The 19,352-nt window shown below is 33.8% G+C and overlaps 1 long non-coding RNA gene across 1 annotated transcript in view; it reads left to right on the forward strand.

Annotated features, from left to right (window-relative positions):
• The window catches only part of LOC137399008 (uncharacterized), a 520,862-nt gene that overhangs the window by 263,364 nt on the left and 238,146 nt on the right, over positions 1 to 19,352 (forward strand). The window lies entirely within an intron of this gene.

Consider the following 19,352-nt stretch of genomic DNA (forward strand, 5'->3'; position numbering starts at 1 on the left):
TACCTGAACAACATTGTGGGTAATATTGGTTGTTTGGTTTGTAACTGGATACAGAAGAATTGATGCATTCACCCCAGAAAACCTTCCCAATTCTCTCACTTCAAGCTAGTAGTCAATCACATATTTAGTTGACTGTTTCTTCTCAGGCAAGATGACCACCAGAGAGACTTCTGACATGTGGATGCAGGTGTCCTCAAGTATGTCTATCAACAATATAATAGCAGTGTGAAAGATACATGTAACCATATGCATGTATATAACGATAATCTTCAGTGTAACCACATGACAATCTTTCACAACATACTGAGCTGCCAAGACACTAGTATTTACTATAATAATAGTCATGTCTGTCTGTCTGTCCCGAGCCAAGCTAAGATATTGGTGAAAACTCTAGCAACGTACAATATTAGAGCTCGCTATGTATGGCGTAGCATACCAGTCCCTACCTGCTGCACTATTTGCTTGCATCCAGCTATTTTAGAACAGTTGTGAACGTATATCTTTGTGCTTTATTGACTTCCCTGACTATTTTCCATGGCTAGCAGAACTGTCAGATCGCAATTATCAATAATGGCTATAACCATAAAACATCTATTTGAATACCATGGCACTCCATTTTCTAACCCTTCCCTATACTAACGGTTAAATAGACGTGATGTTCAAATAGAGGCTGGCATTGTATTTTTCAGGAAGCTTGTAAAAAATTTTCAATGGGAAATTTAACCCTTTAATGGGTGAAGCCATTGTAGCCTACATTTTTCACACTCCTTCGGGTGAAGCAACATTAATCCCTTTTAGATGCAATAAATTTGCTCTCTGGAATGAAAGGATGAAGGTACAGTGCGTTCTCGAGCTTTGATGACCCTGTTATACGATTTTTTCACCCTACTATGTGAAGCGTGATAAATTTCGCTCTCTCCATACAAAATAATTTTTGCCATAAGACATCAACAAGAACTTCTCTTGATTTAAAATTTGGCAGTTGATGTGCTGATTACATCGAAATAACAAATATGTCGATACGCCACTCACCAAAATCTCTCTAACAACGAATGCAAGAGATACGACGCTCGATCTTGCTCAGTTTAAAGTTACTTGTTGTTAGTTATTTTGAAAACAAACCAGAAAGAGAAACCAAAACCAATGGCAACTAGGAGGTAAAACTTAATCCGGTGAAAATTTTGAAGTTCAGTAGAATAGTAAAAATACATACTAAAACTTAGCTTTAAGTATAATGTGTTTATTAAGCTAAAATCATTTAAATTAAAAATTTTTTATACGTCTTTCTTAAAAGTAAAAACTTCATAAGGCATGTATTGCACATAGTACATTGTAGCATTACATGTTATTACAGATCACAACCACTTAACACACTAAAGTTGCAGTAGGTGACTGTAGTTACTTAAGGTTAATATATTATTTTGTTACTAATTCTTAATAGGCAAAATACAATTAATGATAACAATATGAACAAGAACCAAGCTAACAAAAAGTGATACATTTACCACTTGACTTCCTGTCCAACAGACCTGTCTAGGGTTTTAATAAAATAGACACTGAAAATGACTGTCAGTCACTTAAATTACGTGAATATGAAACATGAACTTTAAATGTAAACATTAAAAAGCATTTCTAACCACCTGACAGTGCCTAGAGATATTTCCATCGTCTGACCATGGAGTGTCTACTATATATGGAATTGGTTGTTTTAAAAGGTGTTATCGACTATCGTTGGAGTTGTACCACTGATAGTGATAGTATCGAATTATCAATGAGCAGACAGAGTTCACCGATAGATATCGCGTGACTTGGCAGCAGAAGATAACTCCAGATTCACAAGACATGTTAGTGTCATTTGTTTGAACAACTTTACTAGCCAAATGACCACCCGTGCCTGAAAAGATCGAGGATTGTGAGAAGGGATTCGCCGAACCGTATATTTTCACAGAGTCCCGCATCAAAAACCAAAAACAAAAAGCGCTTGATTCCAAAGAAACCCGATCGACATACTGATCTCAAATGGAATATTCGTACCTCGCTCTAAATACCGCTCGTTTTTGAATTTACTTTACGTTTTTACAAAAAAGTTATTAGTAGCTTTTTGTAGAAAATTGGTCTTCTTTCAAACGGTGTATGATACAACAATCAATTTTAAAGTGACTGTCAATGGAAGTAATTTTTGTCGGTTAATTTGCGGCCTCACTATTATAACTTATATAAAATTAGTAGGTGTGGCCTGTTTGTTTGGAACCGAGCGAGCTCCCATATACGCTTCTCTTGGTCACGGGACTTTGTGAAACTATACGGCTTTGGGGGTGGGAAAAGGAAAAGTTGGAGAAAAAAATCTGCAGAAAAAACGACAAAAACTACTTGCAAAACTATCGGGTTTTGTTCTTTTTTATTATTTGATAACGATATATAAATCCCGGATGTTTCGATAGGCCAAAAATAATACACAATACACATGTTAATATCGAGAAGACAACTATCGATTCTCAAAGTTAAATATCGAGCTATCGTGCAACCTTATTGTCTACCTAAGCTTTTGTATGCACCTGATTATACTTCATTCTATTTGATGTTCAGAGAAATGACAGCAATATACCAAAAAAACTATGAATACACCTTTCAAGCTTATGTACTTCAAGCTATGGTCTTTAGAAGCACAGGACCATCTAAGAGCCAAAATCCAAGTATAATTGATCTGCAGCCAGCCATAGAACTCATATGGAGAGTCTAGACCACTGTTATGGGCTTATGTTAAAGGCAAATCTCAAATGAGTCTGGATGACATTGTTAGACAAATTGGGTTGAATGCAGAGACTTTCTAACGCAGGACAACATACAGGTATTGCATTTGTATAATAAGATACCATACCAAACTTATCATACCACAGAAAGACAACTCCAGCTTTCACCAATGAAGAATTATTGCATGAACAAAAATGGTGTAATGGTGCAAAACACTCAGCAAGTCATTTGAAGGAATAATAGCCTAAGAGCATATCTAGAGGTTGGTGAACGGGTCTGTATTTTGAGATTAAAGATGCGTTAGTGGCACTGAATCTGTATACTTATTTACCTGATGAGAACTCATTACCATCAGAACAAATATGTAGCCAGAGTCAGCCATATTAGTATATCTGGGTACTATGATGACCTAATCAATTATAAAAGTAGATTACATGTATAGGGGCTAAATTAAAATAGTAGATTAGGTACTGCAGTATAAAGAATTATACATTCCAAAGAACGCTCATCAGAGTCATCAAAGAAAACCGACCTCGAGTGACTCATGTAAATTATTTCAGTGATGGATCTGGTGCCCAATACAAGAATTACAAGAACTTTGCCAACTTATTTCACCATGAGCTTGATTTCAATCTTACAACAACAACTTAAAGCTTTTTTGCCACCACACATAGAAAAGGTCTGTGCGATTGGATTGGCAGGGTAGTCAAGAGACTGGCCACCCGTCAATCCAAGCAGTTAGTTAAGTCAGGGAAAGAACAACTGCTCCGTGCCGAACAACTGTACAAGTATGATAGGGAAAACATTGCTGGGGTCGAGGTGTTTTATGTACCCACTGTAGAAGTCGCAGAACAAGCAGTGATTTTGGAACCAAGGTTCGAAGCAGCACAACGAGTCGTTGGTTGTCGAGACCAGCACTGATTCAAGCCACTCAGTAGAACAGCCATTGAAGTTGGCAAACTATCACCACTGTTGATGAAAAATGTATGCTACAAGGATACAAAGTTGGGGAGACTGATGACCCACATGCTACCAGCAATACCTTAACGCGTCAACCTAGACAATATCTGGCCTGTATATATGTATGATGGTCGGTGGTAAATGGGGATGCCAATTGGCTATGATTAAGAAAACAATGATGTTAATTTGAGATTCATGCGCAAAGGCTCAACAAAAAGTTTCACGTGGCCAAAGCGAGATGACATCTGCTAGGTACCACAATAGCAAGTTCTATTAACTGTGGTGCCACCATCTGTTTTGCCAGCTCAGGCAAAACATATGCATTTGAAGCGACAACAGTGGATAACATTGAGGAATGTAAGTCAAAGGTTGACTTGCGACCAAATTCATATTACAGTTATTTGGTATCAAAAGATTCACCATGTCTTACTCTGTTGTGTTGTCGGTGCTAAATATGTGAAAATATGATTACAAGCTCTTAAAAGCTAAAAATCGAAAAGCGGCAATAGATTTGAATCTCTTCATTTAGATGACTTAACAACGAAATTTGGTTATCGTTTTGTCACGTATGATCTCACGTGAATTGAAAGGCCAATAAAGAGCTCAATATAAAACTTATCGTAGTACTAGTTTATGACAAACACTTGGGTTTTTACCGAAGACCCCGAAGCAAATATAGATGCTCGCTACTTTACAGTTTTGCTTCAGCATTATTCAATCGTCAAGTCGTTCTCTGATCATTTGACCCAATACTTCGCAAAAAGTTTTTGCAGCACTTTTCAATTATCACAGGTGACCAACAGACTCATCATGATTATCAGACAATGATATGTACTCCTTCGAGCTAAGGGTTAAAAAGTTTAACGATTTTTTACCGTAAGTTATAAGATATCAGTGCTGGAAGTGACAGCACTACAATGACGATAAAAAAGATGCGTAAGAACAATAGACATAGTTTTATTGAATGCGTGAAGTATATTTGTGAAAATATTTTGACGAAAAAGGTTGTAAGAAAGTGTAAACAGAAACCATCTCTCACAACAACATCACATTTGAGCCGTTGTGGAAAGGGAATTCAAACTACGGCGGTCTCGTATGGCTGCGATTTTATGTTCGTTTTTGATCTTTTAAGAGCTTTTAATCACCTTTCCACATATTTTGCGCCTACAACACAACAGAGTAAGACATGGGGAATCTTTTCATATCAAATAACGGTAATGTGAATTTTGTTGCAAGTCAACCTTTGAATTTCCTAAGTTGATAGTGTACTGCAATATCTAGTCACGCTTTATGATTCACTGCTCCTGACCAGAATGAATGCCAGTTGATCTGTTGATCTTGGGTGGTCAGTGGGTCTTGTATGGTTGGTCTGACTTGCCATAGTGTTAAACGTTTGATTATGTGTGCTTAGAGTCATTGTTTTGTCAGCCTTTGAGCCAACGACATGCAGATTTTCAGCTTTATTTTTTGATGCTGAGACCTTCTTTTATCTGTATTAAGTTTCTCCAGTACGCCAATATCTATTGCATACACATATATAATCAAGAATTAACCAGAAGGAGCATCACATACTACATGTATTTAGCAATCTCCTGGATGTGTTATTAAGGTACATGTAAATATTATATCTTTCATTTTATGTGTTTTGTTTCATATGACTCCAAATGGCTTTGCATTTGACTACCTGCATAATTAGCATACTTTCAATAACCTATAATTGACAGCCAAGTTATTGTTTTATTGTAGTTTTACGGTGTTGAAAAGCATACATAATAAATTGTTAATAGAATTTACACTATGCCTCATCACCCGTATGTGACAATTTAACTACGAACCAGGGAATTCGCTACAACCGTTAATCATTCAATCTTCTGTGTTTTAGAATTGTTATATTACTGAATTATTAGTGTAATTATAAGTGCATATACTTACCTTTAGTGCTTTAATGGCTGACAATCTCTTCAGAATTTTGAATGAACAAAAACTGTTTTTATTGGCTCCTAAGCATTGATAGTTTGTAAAAAATGTATAGTTTTTTCTTGAGGCTGAAAATTAACTCAGAGCTCTACAAAGAAAACAGATAATATGACAACTTGCGATTATTTTTGGTAATTATCTCTTGATTAAAGATGATTTGCAAATCAATAACATACAAGGAAGTGATTTGAAAAAAAAAAACAATTATATTTTACCTGTTTAAACATAATTGCCTAAAATAACTTACAAGTAGAGTTGTAAAGTATTGCTTCTGATAAAACCAGTTCTGTTGTTCTCCATCGAAAAAGTGACACAATAAAATTTGACTGTTTTTAGATTAATTACGCACAGGCTACTGTACAAGTAACTATTTATACTTTTTGTTAAAATATCCTACAGCCTCTACCAATAGTCTTATATTTTATCTTTACTAAAACTTATATAAAGGACTGGAAAACTGGGCTCATCGTGACGTTAATTTTTATTACGCTTTTTCCAAGGTTGAAAATTAACAGAGAGCTCACAGAATAAAAGCAGACAATATAACAACTTGCAGTTTGAAGATCTATTTTGGTAAGTTGATTTAGATAATACTTTTTTAGCATTTTAATTTAATTTTAATTTTAATATACAATTCAACAAAAAAATGAATTTTAATAGTGCAACAGTAAGTAGACCAGATCACGACTTCCAAAAAACTTCAAGTCTGTTTAATAGAAATAATACTAAAAATAACATTTTTAATAAAAATTCCTTCAAGGAATTTTTATTTAAAGTGTTACTTAAAGCCAATTTTTAGATGCTGTTATCCAAGAGTAAAGAGATTTTTCTATCATTTGAGATTTGGTTTGTTGTTTGAGGTGAACTGAGTGCCAGGATACTTCAAGATTAGTTTATACTAAACTTTATAAGAGGTAAAACACTCTAAAAAATACATTTTTAAAAATGTCAAAAGTTGTTCTCTATTTGCTTCTTTTGTTATAACATCAGCTATTGTCTTGAAGTTGCAGTGTTATGTGTCTCAATTGACATGGATATTATTTTGTTGGAATAACACCTCAAATATAGCCTCAGATACATTGCTATCAAAGTTTAAAAATTATGTGAAGCTAGGTAGGTTAAAATTTGTCTCACTGTTTTCTTCTAAATACTCTGTAAACATATACATGTAAGTACCTGGAATTGATGAGACCGTATATTTATTACTTATAAACAATATGCATGACTATTGACGTCATTCTTGGAAAAGACTGACCACGTGTTTTTTTAGCATTTCAACTGCGATGAAGTTCTGTCGGTTTTAGTTTAAAACCATCCTGGCACCCAGATCACCTAAAATGACAAATAAAATTTCTAATGACAGAAAAATATTTACCGTGTGTGTTTTCTGATACCTTTTAAAATTTGACATAGTTCACCCTTTTAAGCCCATTGTTGCCTAGGAGTTTCATGTTTTCATAAAATTACATGTAAATTAGTGAAGAAAATTGCAACACCTTTTTTTCCGACAGCAATCCCTGAAGCATTAATTCCCTTTTGTACATATTTTAGGACATTGAACTACTATTGACAGAAAATATCTAAGGGAGATGTTTCAGGCTTTGACATGTAATAGCAAGCAAAAACAAGATCAACCAACTTTTCCAGTCGGATCAACATCACCTTCTCTTTAATTTTTTTGTAAAGATGCAATATTTGACTATCGGTCGAGGCTGTAGGATATATAAAAATAAGAATGGCTAACTTTACAATAGCCTGTGAATCATTAATCTAAAAACACTTATTTTTAATGCTTACTTTTTGAATGGTGAACAACAGAACTGGTTGTTTCAGAAACAATATTGTACAACTCAATCTGTAAATCTTTAAAGAAAAATCTTATCAAACAGCTCAAATAAAATTATTCAGCAGATCACTTCCTTATATGTGACTAATCTGCAGATCACCTTTATGCAATGGCCATTTGAAATGTGTGATTCATCAATTTTTAGTATTAATCAACTGACTCAGTTGTGCAGGAGCTCTACATGGTAGTTTACATTTTGAGCTACTTGTAAATAATTCTTAAATCAAATATATTCTATATTACAAAAAAAAAATTGTGAAAGTTTTATTGGAAAACAATTTTTTAAATTTATTGAATTGTTTCTCATCATTTCAATCAATTTTTTTAGAAAACACTGTATAAAGATATTTCTGCTTTTGATTTTAAAAAAGATTGTCTTTACAAACCGAAAACAGCAATCTTATTTAAAAAAAACCAACTTGCAGAGAGAGAGAAAGAAGAGGAGAAAGTTGAAAAAAAGATAAAAAGAGAGAGGGCGGTTGGAGAAAGAAAGGGGAAAGAGAAGGAGGGAAAGGAAAAATGAGAGATGGACAGAAAGGGAGAAAGAATGAGAGAGCGAGAGACAGAAGGAGAGGAGAAAGAAGTAAAGGAAGAGATAGAAAAACAGAGAGAGGGAGGAACAGAAAGGTAGAGAGAATGAGAGAGAAGATGAGAAAGAAATGGTAAAAAAGGTAGAAATAAAAAAACAGAGGAAAGGAGAGAGCTAGAAAGAGAGCAAAAGAAAATGAGAGAAGAAGAGAGGAAGGGAAGAGAATGCAAAAAAGAGAGGGGAAGAGAGGGAGGGAAAAGAGAGAGAAAGTGAAGAAAGAGAGGAAGAAAGGGAAAGAAGAGAGGGAGAAAAAGGGAAAAAAACAGAGAGGAAAAGGGGAGAAGAAAGCGAAAGCAAAAAAGAGAGAGAAAATGATTAAAAGAGAGAGAGCCAAATAGAGTGAGGGAGAAAGCGAAAAAGAGTGAGAAAGAGAAAGCAAAAAAAGAGTGAAAGCAAAAAAAGAGAGAAAGCAAAAAAGGAGAGAAATCGGCAAAGACGGAAGGCAAAAACAAATAAATATAGAGTGAGGGTGAGGCTGAGAAGGAAAGAAAAAAAGCAAAAGGGAAAGAGAAAGAGGGTGAGGCTGAGAAGGACAAAGGAAGAGAGAGGGGAAGAGAAAGGGAGAGAGAGGGGAGAAAGAGTTGGGGAGATATAGAGAGGGAAGAGAGGGAGGGAGAGAGGGGGAAAAAAGGGGAGAGGGTGAAGGGGAGATAGAGAGGGGGGAAATAGAGAAAGAGGAAAAGGGGAGAGGGCGAGAGAGAGGGTGAGAGAAAGAAAAGGAGAGGGCGAGAGAGGGTGAGAGAAGGCAAAAAGGATGAGCGAGGGAAGGCGATAAAGGGCGGAAGGGGGTGAAAAAGCTAGAGAGGGCGAGAGAAGGAGAGAGAGAGAGGAGGGATAGAGAGAGAAGGAAGGGAGAGAGGAGGGAGAGAGGAAGGAGAAAGAGGAGGAAAAGAAAGGAGGAAGAGAGAAAAAAAGAGAGAAAGAAGAAAAGTTGAGAGAGAAAAGAGGGAAGGAAAGAGAGAAGAAGAGGAGGAATAAATAAAAAGAGATTATAATAATACGAGAGACAAAGAGAGAGAGCAGTTTATGGTTGGTTTATTATAACCACTAAATGCAATTTATAGGAATTAAATTTTAACTTGTCATCTGCTGCTCAGGCATTATTGCAGCTTTCACTGAGCTAATACCAGATAAAAAGCTGATGTAATTAGTGCGTGTCACATATTTCCTGTAGGATATTTTACCTTTGACATATTACATTTTCGTTTTATTTACTTAAAGAGATGTTTGTCCAACCTGTCTACACGGATGTCCTGCTAATGGTTAGATATCTCTGTGACAATAAAAGGTACTGCTAGGTCACATTTTAATGCAAGAACCTACCAGTTCTCTTGAGAATTTCTGGTCACAAAAGCGAGCTAAAATACCGATTAGGTACTGGATTAAAAATGATATAGAGCTCAATTTCCATGGCAACAAAACCATAGTAAGTCAACAAACAGGCTTCAAGTCTGTCAGAGTCACATTGCCCAGAAAGCTGTCGTTTACCTTCTGATGGAGTTGCTAGTTAAGGCCTTTCTCTGCTCCTTTTTGGTAAGTGTGCATATATGAGCCTAACATCTTTCTTGTCAAAGCAACTTGATGTATGAACTTTAGCGAAGTAATATTATTGTCTTAAAATAGACTTATATATCAGCGTTACGAATTGCACCACAAAAAGCGGTTTTGGTAAGCGTGCAACAAAGTTTTAAAAATTAGACAAAAAATGGTTTTATTTCAACTTCTACACGTAATTTTCAATATAAAACTTCTGTTGCTTAGATTGCTGGTTAGTACCGTGGTAGATAAGTAATTGAAGTCCGAATACCTTCTGTGTCACGAAGAGTAACCTTTGTAGCAACTCAAAACATTCTGTTCACAATTCATCCTCATAAAACTGATAAGCAACTGTATAAATCTTTACCATAATAAAAAGTTTGTCTGTGACGTGTCTCAAAATCAAACATCATTAAAACTGAGCATGCACAAAATTTTAGTAAAATTTATCAGAAAGTATTAGTATTTTTTATAATTTGCCATCATTTTTGATGTTTCAGGTGATCCGATTGTCAAGATGTTTCAAGATTAAAATGAAATTGGAATAAAATGAAAATGATCAGATTAAGCAAAAGTGCAATTATGATGTGTATAGTTGTGAGGAGACAACAGAATAGAGACACAAACTCTGCTGCTAATTGAGCGCAACCGATGATATCAACTATAGCAACGTTAACAAAAAGTGAAGTCACTTCAGATGTATTTCTCTTCTAAACATTTGAATCATGATTTGTTTTGCTGGCAGTCAGATACCCTCAAACATCAAAAACAATCATAAATGATGGAAAAATATGAAACTTTCAGATAAAAACTTTGGGTAAGTTCATTTTCAAGTGAAACTTAATTACAGTATTTTTTGTAAACTTCTGGAATCTAAAGAAGCTCAGTTAATAATTTGCCAACTTTCTACCAATATTTTGATCAGCTGGCATTCAAAGGTTTTTAGTTCTCAGTAGATTTAGTAGGAAGTTGAATGTGTCCTCATCTACGCAGAAGTGAATAAAATAAGGCAGCAACTTGCAAAGATATTTTAGGATTGTATTTCTTTCAAAGGATAGCCAGCTTAAAAAATGAAAGTCTTCTGGTGCATTACTAGTAATCTGGTGCTAGTATATCAGCATTGCTGTCATTTGACGGTACAGGTAGACCTTAGGTTACCGGGTTGCATTCTGAAGAACCCATTAGAAGCCATTCTGCTGTTAAATAAAGGCCCCTTCGAGCTTCCAATACACGGCTATAAAAAAGGCATAGTATAGGCAAAAATAGTATAGGCTATAAAAACTCTACCGTATTTTTTATCTTTTATCTTTTTCTGTTTTCAGAAAGTTAGAAGTACCTTTTCAGTAGGACTACACTCTATCAGTGGTTGTGGCTTTTTTTAGACCTTTCGCCGTTTTTTGGAAATAACTGTTCCTTTGCAATTGTTTATAGAATCATTTATTTATGACTACTGAATGCTCAAAGCTGCTCGGGTAATAAAAGGGTTTTTGCGCAAAAATTTATTATTTATGATGTGAGGCCAACTAGACATGAGAACATACCGCATGTCATGACCTCTATATATTAATGCTAGTGCCTTGGCAGTTTAGTGTGTTTTGAGAAATCATCAGGTGTCATAACTTATGGCACAATTATTCTGGAATGTGGCAAAGTTGATTGGTGGTTGATTGGCAGAGTCAGTATTATTATTAACATTACTGTCCTTGCTGATTTCCTCAGCTCTTCAGCCAGTGATACGTTGGTATCAGGCCAGAGTCCCTAACCTGGGATATCTAACACATCTCTCAGTATCCTCACTGATCCTAGTTGGGCAGATAAATGTACTCTATCTACTTCCTTCTTCTTTATGTCTCGCAGCTTCATTTGCTCGTGCAGGCCACTGCTAACAGGGCTCCCATGATAATTGAGAATACTCGTATTATTAATATTATTATTAATATTATTATAATAAAGATTGCTATAACTTAACATGGCAAAATAAAAGGTTCATGATGACGTGATGCCATACATCTTATGCAACAGGATTTTTTTCTGACTGATTATTTTAGTAAACTAGTAACTTCAAAATATAACTTTCATGTAGTTGTGGTTGGTCTGTTTCAAACAACAGTTGTTAAGATAAATAAATAATATTTCTTAAAACAAACTACTAATCCTTAAAAACCACAATGAAAAACAGAAATCATGCATCTAAAAAAACAAATAATAAAATTAAACTTCTTCTTTTACTCTATTTCTGCAAAATCCGATTGCTATAACTACTAGCGAGATTATTAGGCGTAAGAGGTCTACATACAATTATTCAGAAAAGGCACTGAGCAATGAAGTGGTGCGGTTGGTAGACTGTTTTTCATGATGAAAGTTGTGAGTTTGAATACTGAGTGATGCAATTATTTTACCAACTGTCAACCAAGGCTGCGAACAGACAGACATGACTCACTTTATAATAAAGATTAATACTCAGATAGTGTAGTATGCCATGAGAAATCATTAGGTGTAATAACTATGAATCCAAATATGCAGTAATTAATATAATGTGACACTGATGCACCAGTGGCACAGGTGTTATAGTGTTGGAAATTGTCATGCAGAAAATCATGAGTGGTAATCTTGTACAAATTTGATTTCATTGGGATTCGATTGAGAATCAATTGGGACTCGATTGGGAATCAATTTGGAATCAATTGAGAATTAATTGGAAATCGATTAAGATCAATTGAGAATCTGATTTCTCAAGAGACTTACACGGCTCTCAATATTAGTAAAGATTGTAGTCAGCCTAGCTAATTAGAAACTTCTATTTTAGCCAAAGCTTATAATCATAGAGTATGTATTGGACATTGCAAACTGTCTTTCTTTGCAGTCTGTTTAGATAAATAAACTTTCTAATCTATAGAAGAATAGCTTGATTGGGAACTTCAGTTCATAGCTAATATCTTTAGAGTTTATGAGAGGTGCTAAATATGACATAGTTAAACTTTGTTGAGCTCATCGACCAAACTTGAGTTCATGGAAGTTTGCTAATAGAAAAGGTTAATAATCAGATGCATCAGGGGTCAATAACTTGTTCATCCATGGCCCTAACCATTTTAATGCATAAAATATGATCTGATAAACACCAACTGTCAATTGATAGAGGTGAAGTGAAAGATCCTAGCAGTGTCATAGAGAAAAATTGACATTTAATTGCAGGTGCTTGTCTCCAGTCAAGGAGATGATGAAAATGCCTTGTACCTCCAGTCAGGTGACAAGTGAGTTATATTTCAACCATTTTTAGTTGTTTATTACTATCATAATTACCAAATGACAAAAAATGTTATTTGTGATTGTTACAACATTATCAAGTTATTTAGTTAGGTTAAGCCCACTATCAAGTTATTAAATTGAGTTCGGTTAAGCTACTTAGTCAGGTTAGAATAAAGTGTATCATACTGGCTTCATGCCACAAAAACAAAGTGCCTTATTTGGTAAAAAAGGCAGCAAAAGAAATAGTAATATAATATTATTATAAGAGTATTAATATATTACTATACAATATATTAATATAATAATTGCTGAGACTAACAGCAATGATAAGATCTGTTTGCTTCAAACCTTTAATGGTAAACGCTTGTTTTGGTCAAGCTTTCTAAAAGCTCTCAGCAAAAGCGTACAAAAGGTCTAGAAAAGTCTCATTCTGACTAGAACAGTATGGAATAGAGTTTAGGGGCCGTAATGACTCAACAGAGTTGGAAAATGTTCTTTTATTACAAATGAACTGTAAGAGTTTTTTTTAAAAAATTAAACCAAAGGCATCAGTAATTAATAGCTTTTCTTCATTAAAATAATGCATATTAAAAGCTTTTTTAACACCAGCTTGTGCTGAATTTTATTAATGTTGTTAAAGATGTAAATTTTCTAAATATGATAATTAATCACAGCTACTGTTCCAGATTAAAAACAAGCAATGCTTTTAAAGTACAATACTTTAAAACTAATAAAAGTCAAATATCTATCTTGTGCACTGCAGCTAAATTATTCAATAATTACTTATATGACTTTCATGACTTATTTACAGTCTTATATGTATTTTATTTGCATAAAAAAATTAATATATTAAATATATTAAAGATCAATATTAAAATAGAGCTATATTCTATTGGAACTCTATTTAAATCGAGGCCTCTGGTTTAAATAAAATTCTGTAACAAACGTTAGTTTGAATATGGTTTAAAAGCTCAAACATGATGTTTTATTTTTGTAGCAATAACTAATAATTTCTACTTTGTACTAAATCTGTAACTCTTTGTACTATCTCAATGTATAATATTATCCGCTATCAAAATTATGGCATAAAGTTATCTTTTTGAATAAATTTTCTAATAACCATATTTCTCAAACCGGAATATCTAAGGTTCATTTGTTTTTTGAGGTTATATAACATGTGGACAACTGACCACGCATTTTAACTCTTTTTATAAAGTGTTTAATTATCATATTATGGATTGTAGCCATGGATTTTCATGCCTTCACAGCTGATGACTAACATGTCATTGATCGCATGGCAGGGAAAACCCTTGGCCACCATCCACTATATGATAATCAAAACTTGCACCGATGACCTAGTGGTCTAGAACAAGTTTATGACAGGTTTTGAGTACATTTTGCAGGTTTTGCGTTCAATTTAAAAAAAAGCAACTGATAGTAGCAGGAATTACATCCAACTTTAGATTACTCCCTGCATATGGCCATGTCTTCAGTTATCATGGTTTTCTTACTCCTGAACTCAGACATGTTCAGCCAAGAGCAAGATTGTTTGGTCAATCGCGATCTTGAAAAATCAAGCATGACCTACGTCTGCACTAAGCTAAGCAGACATAAAACCTACAAATATTCTACTTAAATAAAAGAAAAAAATAGGAGGCAAACATAGACCTTAAAGACTTTGATGTTATTGACTAGAGAGCCAAATAATTAATTGTTCATCTTGGCATAGTCATCAATCGGTAGTTTATAATTCCTGTTTCTTCGTAGCGAGAGAAAGTAATCTGCATGCATATTTAAAGCTTCAACCTTCATGCAGACTATAATGTTTGGTGTCAGTTGAGGTTTAGCATATTTAAAATCCCTTTTCTTTCCCTCTGTGGCTCTTTCTCTTTCTCTTTCTGTCTTCCTTTCTCCCTCTCTTTCCCTCTGTCTCCCTCTCTTTCCCTCTGTCTCGCTTTCTCCTTCTCTTTCCTTCTGTGCCCCTTTCTCCCTCTCTTCCCTTTGTCTCCCTTTCTTTCTCTCTCTCTGTCTCTCTCTCTCTCTCTTTCCCTCTGTCTCTCATTGTCTTTCACATTCCCTCTGACTCGCCTTCTCCCTCTCTTTTTCTCTGTCACTCTTTCTCCTTCTCTCTCTCTTCCCCTCTGTCTCTCGTTCTCTTTCACATTCCCTCTGACTCGCCTTCTCCCTCTCTTTTTCTCTGTCTCGCTTTCTCCTTCTCTTTCCTTCTGTGCCCCTTTCTCCCTCTCTTCCCTTTGTCTCCCTTTCTTTCTCTCTCTCTCTGTCTCTCTCTCTCTCTCTCTTCCCCTCTGTCTCTCATTGTCTTTCACATTCCTCTGACTCGCCTTCTCCCTCTCTTTTTCTCTGTCACTCTTTCTCCTTCTCTCTCTCTTCCCCTCTGTCTCTCGTTCTCTTTCACATTCCCTCTGTCTCTCCTTCTCCCTCTCTTTTTCTCTGTCACTCTTTCTCTTTCTTTCCTCTTCTCACTTATCTCCTCCCTTTCTCTTCTTCTCTTCTTTCTCTATCTCCTCTTCTCTTTCCCCCCTTTCCCCTCTCTTTCGTTTTCTCTCTTTCTCTTTTGTTCTCTCTCCCTCATTTTCTTTCTTTTGCTTTTACTCTTTCTCAAGAAAGAGCAAGAGTGTCTCTTTTTTTATATTATCACTTCTTTGTGCATTTCACAACCATCCTAAGCTTTTTCATAATGTGAATAGAAGACAAGCTCGTTTTAAGATTTTAGTAATTTTCACTTCATCTTTTCATGATGCGTAGTTGTCTCATCATGAATGCGTGCAATCTCTTCCCTTGTGTTTGGCACAATGGCCTTGTATCAGCTTTAGATACAAGGACTACTTTTAAAGCCTTGACTAGTTATTTATTATTCATGATCAAGTTTTTCACCTACACAATATGCTAGCAAAACTTTGTTTTGAATTATGTGAGAAAGTTGAATTAGAATTTCAAGCTCTTGTTAAGCTAATTTTAAATGGAAACATTTAATATTAAATTATCAGAATAAAATCAAAAATTAAAATTAAAACTTTAAATTTCAATTATTTTTGTTGAGACCATATTGTTCAACCAAATCTTTTATGTAGATTCCCCAAAGTTGAGGTCAATTAGAGAATCAATTCTTTTAACTAAATAAAATGTTCTCAAAAAATTTTCCAAGGTTTAAAAAACCCCATATTTTCTCAATCTGTCATCTGACGACTGAAGACAACTTGTTTAAATTTGATACTTACATATTTCCTTTATAATATGTACTAGGAATACATATTTTGACAACATAGTTAAGCTGTTCAATGTAATTTAAAGATCATTTTAGGTTTGTTGGTGCTTTGCTAAATATTAATATTATAATTAAAAAGGCCATCACAAGAGATAAGTCACATGTTCAATAATTTTACAAAATATAACCACTTCTTCATTATGAATCAATTGACATTTTTTAGTTTGAAGTTTGGAAAGTTGGCGAGCCTTGACCGTGACATTCGCATCGAGAGAAGAGTTTGGCACATGGAAGGTGACATTAACAGAGAGAGTCAGTTTATCCTTGCTGACGGATCAGCTCTTAAACAGATGAAGTTCAGCTTTGATGATACTGAACAGTCAACAATAGCGGGTCAAAGCGGAGTAGATTCTTATCAAGAGGGTATCGATACAGGGGCTCTATTTAACCAAATAACAGGGTTTTCACAAATTAACTCTACCCACATCCTGTTGGTTGACTCCAACAACCACTGTCTCAGATTTCTTCAAAGAGATTCACAACAATCGTCAAGGTTTGCTGGCACTTGTACGAGCTCTGGATACCAGAAAGGTTCTTGTGAGGAAGCACAGTTTAACACTCCAAAAAAAGTGCTGCAAGCCGAGTATGACCTTTATGTAACAGACTTTGGTAACAAAGCTATTAGTAAAATAAGCATCGACAGAAATATAGTGATAAATTGGGTAGAACTTGAAAAGCCACCAATTGATTTTGTATTTGATGAAAATGTAAAACATTTTTTTGTCACCACTTCATCACAAGTCCTTAGAATAGGCATGAAGCATCGGAGAGTCATTCCTCTGGTACAGTCAACATCTTCCGTACATCGAGATGGTCCACTTTCTAATACTTTCATTCAGCCATTTGCAATACTGAAGCTTAGCAGACATGACATACTCATAACTGAACCAGAAATGAATCGGCTCAGACTCATTAATTTAGGTTCTTCCATAATATCTTCCATCTGCAATGGCCAGAGTAACTTTACTTCTTCTGCTAAAAGTATTGCCACATGTCAGATTGTACAACCCATTTCCTTTTTGCGACTTCGACCTGGATTAATGCTAATTGGTACAAACACTACAGAACTGAGAGTTCTTCACTACTGGAGAGGTGGGTATAGATTTCAAATAGATAAATGCATATAAGCCATCCCTGGAAGAAGTTTAGTATAACCTCTCATATATGCTCACTTATTATAGAATATAATATATAGTTTTTACATCATATATTATATATTACATATTAGGCCTATATATAATATATACATGTATAAACATATATGTATATAATATATTGTTATAATTTACAATAAATATATAATTTATATATTATATTATTTATTATACATAATATGTAAATTGTATAATATATTATATGTAATATTTACCATATATGTATAACTCTTTTGTATAATATATTATTATAAATAGTATATTATATGTTTTATATATGTTATTTATATATTATATATAATATACATGTATGTAATATAATATATAAATAGTATATATTGAATATATATTATATAACATATTATATATCATATATATAATATATCATATATAGTTATTATTTTATATATAGTAATTATATTATATATACTAACAATTCAATTATATCATTATCTTAGTTATATTATCTTGATTATATTAGTCAGCTATAATATCGTATATATAATAGATGACCTGAGTATAAATAGTGGATCAACTATTTTAACTGTTTTATTTTAAATTACTCGGTTTATATTTTTTTTGACTTTTGACTTTTTTTTTAGTTTTCCTACTAGTCATGCAAAAAGACTATCAACAAAGTTTTATGAAACTCGACACAATATACCAACAATGTGGCTGACCTATCAATCAAATTTTGGTAGAAACAGAAAAACTGAAAAAGGGAAGCTGCAACCATTAGAATTAACACTTATGGTATTATCAGACTTGATTAGACTGTTTCTTATTAAAGTTATAGTTAGTATTAACATTGAGGTATCGATTGTTTATATCACTTTTATTTATGAATGTATGAGTGAATAAAAAAATAATGGCATCATTGATATCTCACAGGTTCAAAAGTGCATGTTTGATGAGATGCATGAAACTTGCATATTTATGTATGAAAATTATGCTGAAATAGAAAACCTCAATAGTTTCCTAAATGTTATTCAGTATTCAACTACATAAATTTATATACGGTATTTATTCAAATCTTTATACGTTTTAGAGTTTTCTAAAGCTGCTGGACCACCACCACCAAGAGATAGACCTGGCCAGAATTGGCTCTCTCCTAAAAATAATGGTTAGTATTTTATTTGCTTTCTTGAAGTTATGAAATAAACAGATAAAATACATTATTACATATTATTAATCATATTATTATTAATAACATTACTAACAATAATGTTATTATTAATAATATTAAAAAATATTATTAACACAATTATTAATATTATTATTAATAACAATTTATTATTAATAATATTATTAATATACTAGTATTATTAATATGCCTAGAAATATTAGTGATAGTGATATTATTAATAAGGATAAATAAAACGTACTATGGCTTGGACTAGACACTGAGAAGTGATATTTATAGTTAAGTTATGATGTTCTGTATAACAAAACTTTAGATATGTTCATGATCTTTTTGAAACTATCAGCTTTATTTCATTACGTTATTTCATTAGTTTTTTAAATGCTTTTTAACTTTTCAGTAAAAATACTTGTCATTGTTAGGTTTCCAGGAAGACATTCAAACAAAAATAATTTTCCAAGTCTCAAAAACCAATTTCTTTTTTTTTTGTACTGACAATTGGTCAGATTTAAAGAACTCGTAGCTCTAGTATGGACATAACCTGACCTCGTGAGTCATGATGACCTTCAAATGACCTTGAAAAGAAGATTATTGTAAGCCGTTAGTGGCATCTTAAATCAAGTACTGTCACATTCAGGGCTTTTAATAGACGCAACCTGTGTGAAGATTAGAAACTAAAGCCTGTTGGAACATTTGCGACTGAATAGCTCACATTACAAGCTGGTGCACATTTATTACTTAAACTGAATAGTGACAGCAGCGTTTGTGCTGATTAACTAATAAAAAAATGTGTCTTCTAGTTTAAAATAAGCAATGAAGGCGTAAATCAGAATAGACTATGGGGAACAAGGTTTATGAGGTTTTAG

Source organism: Watersipora subatra, chromosome 6 (assembly GCF_963576615.1).
Source record: "Watersipora subatra chromosome 6, tzWatSuba1.1, whole genome shotgun sequence".
Lineage (NCBI taxonomy): Eukaryota > Metazoa > Bryozoa > Gymnolaemata > Cheilostomatida > Watersiporidae > Watersipora > Watersipora subatra.